Source organism: Triticum dicoccoides, chromosome 4A, assembly GCF_002162155.2.
Source record: "Triticum dicoccoides isolate Atlit2015 ecotype Zavitan chromosome 4A, WEW_v2.0, whole genome shotgun sequence".
Classification (NCBI taxonomy): Eukaryota; Viridiplantae; Streptophyta; class Magnoliopsida; order Poales; family Poaceae; genus Triticum; species Triticum dicoccoides.
In genome coordinates this window covers 493,958,075-493,962,916 of record NC_041386.1, presented here as the reverse complement: position 1 = coordinate 493,962,916, position 4,842 = coordinate 493,958,075, and the positions used below count along the sequence as shown (strand labels likewise).

Sequence of the window (4,842 nt, the reverse complement as noted above, 5' to 3'; positions counted from 1 at the left end):
TACTAACACCATCGCCTACCATTCTATGTTCCTTCCTCTCTTTCTTTGCCATGTCAAGTCAAGCCCACAAGAAAAAGGCGATACAGACAAACTGAACTTTGATGTTAGACAATCGCATGATAGGAGGATGTAATATGTACAAAAAATAGGACGACATGGGATAATCATACCTATGATGTGTAAACTAAGCAGAAGGCATTTCAATAAATTAGAAGGAATTCAATGGAAGGTAGACACCATATGAAAGATGCTACAAATATCACTTTGCCAAGTGAAAAGTGTCTTGTCATAAGTAGCATTTAAGCAAATGTGAAGCAATACAAGCAATAAATCATATGCAAGATGCAAACAACATCATACTACCAAGTTAAAGGTATGTCATCATAAGTGATTGATGAAGGATAGACACGAACAATACTTCAATGTTAGAACATGTAATAACAGATGTAGTATGTGCATAAAAGGAAGACATGCCATATTCACATGTATAATATGTAAACTAAGCAGATGCAATTTAATCAAATTAGAAGCAATACAAGCTAGACACCGTATGCAACTTGCAAGCAAATATCACACTGCCAAGCTAGAGAAAGCACCTGGCATGCTGGAGTAGAATTGTTGAGCCCATCATATTTACTTGGAACTTCTACTGCACTAGTAGTAGTAGTAGTAGTAGTAGTAGTAGTAGTAGTAGTAGTAGTAGTAGTAGTAGTAGTAGTAGTAGTAGTAGTAGTAGTAGTACAATGTCTAGAGCGCCAGAAGACCGACATCGGCCCCTGCCTTAATTTTTTCATTCCCCTTTCTTTTTTTCCTTGTAAAGTCAAACCCCACAAGAAAAATGAATAAAATTCGCTTTTCAGAACTCATTGATGCATGATGCTGATGAACACTACTTTCATGTAAGGAGACCACATGATAGGAGGATTGAATATGTAAGAAAAAAGGACAACATTGCATATTCACACCTATGATGTGTAAGCTAAGCAGAAGGCATTTCAATAAACTAGTTAGACACCCGTGCGTTGCCACGGGATAACAAAAATATATATAGTGATAGATTGAAAGGTGTCATGTGTGGTTTCTAAAACGTCATTATGAATGTCCATCTCTTCCTATGTAACGCTCTTCTGGTTCGATTTCGACAAGTTCGTCCCCACTACTATCCCTTCCCTAGTGCTTTGACCTCATAGCCATGTCGCCACGTCTGTAATCAACATCATCCCTAGGGATGACTACGACTTGTTATTTGGTCTGTTCATCATCGCCAAATATCATCTCCTCTTTACCCACAGCCCAACAAGGCATAAAAATGCAATCTGGGCACATGTAGCACAGCCCAACAAGGCATAATAAGCAATCGGGTGCCTAAGAACTGTGCAACAACTTAGCTCTCATGGATGCATATAAGATAGTACACTATCAAAACAAAGTAGTATATCTCCTGCAAAAAAAAAACAAAGTAGTATATGTGGCAATTTTGATAATAAAAAAAGTTACATGATCATACTGAAACCTTCAGCAGTAGATTATGTTATTTAAAAGGTTATACACACAGAGATACATAGCTTTGAGAGAGCACAAGAAAGGGTAACCTATATCTTTAGATAGACTCCACATGCACAACAGGTGATATTGTATATTTTTATATAAAAGCACAATACATACCCATTAGTCTCGTTGTTTGTCACATGCCTTCAAATGCTAGTTAACAACTAATCTCAAGATGACAACTTGAATGTTTTGCTAAAATTCTGAACTCATAGTAGTATTTTTCTGGAAAAACAGCGTCTCTCAAGAAGGAATAATTGCTTCATAATTTATGTGCCTAAACGTAGTCCTCATAGAATGTCATAATGTCATACTTGATTATCATAATAAGACTATCTAACCTCGAAACAAAGGCTATCTGAATATCTAACTAATATAAGAAATTCCAACAACACCACACTTATGCTCAATGAAAGCTTCTCTTCTCGACCTATGGGCCCATTTCCTTTCACATCAAGCCATTCCATGAACAACATGGGCCAGCTCACCAACATAAATCGGACACTGCAAAGTGGTGGCATCCGGTTCTATCTGATAATCTGCATGTATTAAATGAACAATTAGTTACCATAATCATGAGATGCTCGCACTTGTTGTTTTCAAACAGAAGTATGTGTTCAAGTCTAAACCAAAAATAAACAGTAACACACCCTTAAGAGAAGTAACCGTTGTGCATGAGCACCCGATCTAATAGCATGAGAATGAAATGGCAAGTTGGGTCAGTCAGGAGTGCGACGTTTCTGCTCCCGAGCTCATCTGCACCCACCCTGACGAAAAAAATAAAAAAATGTACTAAAAGTGTTCAAAAAAGTCCATTTTTTTTGTGTGATAGACAATTGTATGTGTGAGGCGCACTCCAAGTTTCAACTCATTTGAACATCTGAGCAACTCTCAGCAAAAAAGACAAATTCAGTATCTGTAAAAAAAGTTTACTGTTCACACACTGTTCTGACCCGATTAGTTTTTTTTTTGCTGAGAGCTGCTCAGATGTCCAAATAAGTTGAAATTTGGAGCGAACCTCACGCATACAATTGTCTATCACACACAAAAAAAAATTATTTTTTTCTGACTGGGTGCAGATGAGCCTCGGCACCGAATTGGGTTTTTGGTCAGTTAGAGGATATAATAGGAACAACCATAGCAATCAATAAAAAAGACCATAGGATCATGTACAGCAAAGTGAATCATTCTCCCTTCTTAAAAAGAATAATCACCTTCAATTTAAAGATCAATGCTTGCATAGAATTGTAGTTGGAGAGTAACTTCACTTTTAACAAATTTGAAGATTTTAATTTTCAAATAATTCACTTGTTCCAAAAGGCCTCTTCCCACATGTAACAGACTGACAATTTATTCACTTGTTCCTATAATTCACTTTCTCAAGTTCAGCATAACTAAAAAGGGATCATAAGTATAGATGACAAATTCTTGACCTTAACATATGTGTCTTATGTGATGATGGAGTAGTGACTCAGTGAACGGATTGTTAACAAACTAAAGAGGGATACAACCTACATTTTCACTTGTTCTCTGAAGCGATTAACAATCTAAGGAACTGAACATGGATAAACTTGATTAAGTGGACGTGGTGATATGTCCCTGACAGTTCATGCAGAGAAATATTATGATGTATTCCACTTCATCCTGACTAACAAGCTGAAAATACGTACATACCTGGATCGTGCACTCCCTGTCAGCATGAGGTGCTACCACTAATTATCCCGGTGAACCACCCCATTCCCAAAGTCATTTCACAGGAACTACTTGACCTAGCAAAACAAAAAATACATTAGAAAAGATACCAAGTGCGATGGTCACAAACTCAAAGTTATTCAAATCTGGGCAAACATGCATAGATCGAGTGTAATTATACATCTTCAGATTTTGTAAATCTTCTCTTAATATACTGAAGCAGCGCTACTGCCTGGCATCTTCCAAAAAAAGCACAAGCACACTCAATGAAGATCTTGACGGCATTGGCTGATGGGTTGACCACTTGACCACAAAAAATCCCCTGTGCTGCAAGAATTCACAACAAAAACATGTTTCATACCCTCATGCATAAGAAAGAATAGGCATGCTCAGTACTTCGAAGCGGTCAATTTCTTGATCCCCAACTTCTATTGAGGTCTGTGTGAAAAAAATGGATCTGGGAAGGAATAAAAAGACCACATCAATTGGTGAGGCAGCTGCTGCCGACTACGAAGTGGAGACCAACAGGTGAGCTGCTCCGCCATGAACCTGTGTTGGCTTGAGTCCATGTCCCGCGGCTGCTCGCGCTCATCCCGCCTGTCGCATATCTCAAGGTTGTGTAGATCAATCAAACAACGTTGACCAACAAATTACCTCTCAGATCAACTATTGGTTACCTGAACCTGACGAAAAAGTAGGACACGACCCGCTAGACTGAGGGTCGGAGCAGAAGCCTCCCGAGGCCTCCACTCGCTGCACCAGCCGGCGTCAGACTTCCGTCTCACCGAGAAACCCGCCCTCATGGCGTTCCCATCGGTGGCGTTCCCGGCGGCCAGCGGATCCGCCATGGCAAAGTCGTACGGGACGACCAAAATCCACCTGCACTTGCACACCACGCCTAGGCCCAGTACGTCGCCGGCGTACGTTGGCAGACTGTAGTACGACCACCCCTGGCAACGCAGGCAAGCTCCCCCATGAACGGACGCGCACACCAACGACAGCTGCTTAAGAACTCTCCTTCTACGCCGCCGCCAAGCTCGCCGGCAGACTGTAGTACGACCACCCCTGGCAACGCAGGCAAGCTCCCCCATGAACGGACGCGCACACCAACGACAGCTGCTTAAGAACTCTCCTTCTACGCCGCCGCCAAGCTCGCCCATGGACGGACGCGATCAAGATTTGTGCAGATAAGAGGGAGGAGTGAAGAATTTCTCGATGAGACTGGCTCCTACCGCTGACGGCCACAACCGCGACCGCAGCGGCGGACAAGGAGGGGGGAGTTAGAGAAAAAATTGGAGCTAGCGGAGAGATGAGATCGGGAGCAACGGAGTGCGGAAGATGAGGAGGCTGCGTGTGCATGGGACGTGCTTTCCTGGGTCGTGGCCTCGTGGGTTTGTTTCCTTTTTTTTCTTTTTTTTTGGAGCGGGGATGGGAGAAACGAGCGATGGGAGGAGAGATCGAGGAGGTCGAACCATCACGACGTTCGGTCCTCCTTTAATAGTAGAGATTAGAAGCAATGAAAGATAGACACCATATGAAAGATGCAACGAATATCACTCGACCAAGTTAAAACTGTCTCGTCATAAGTGTCATTTCAACAAA

At 41.6% G+C, this 4,842-nt stretch overlaps 1 long non-coding RNA gene across 2 annotated transcripts; it reads right to left on the bottom strand.

Moving 5' to 3' along the window:
- Positions 1 to 1,664: 1,664 nt before the first annotated feature.
- On the bottom strand, positions 1,665 to 4,269 carry LOC119289005. Of its 2 annotated transcripts, XR_005141387.1 has the most exons (6): positions 3,918 to 4,269; positions 3,718 to 3,837; positions 3,422 to 3,567; positions 3,223 to 3,317; positions 2,199 to 2,315; positions 1,665 to 2,087 (listed from the first exon to the last, which is right to left on the bottom strand). It is a non-coding gene; the product is annotated as an uncharacterized LOC119289005 (long non-coding RNA). The 2 variants fall into 2 exon arrangements; XR_005141386.1 differs by having other exon boundaries at positions 3,422 to 3,837.
- Positions 4,270 to 4,842: the final 573 nt, after the last annotated feature.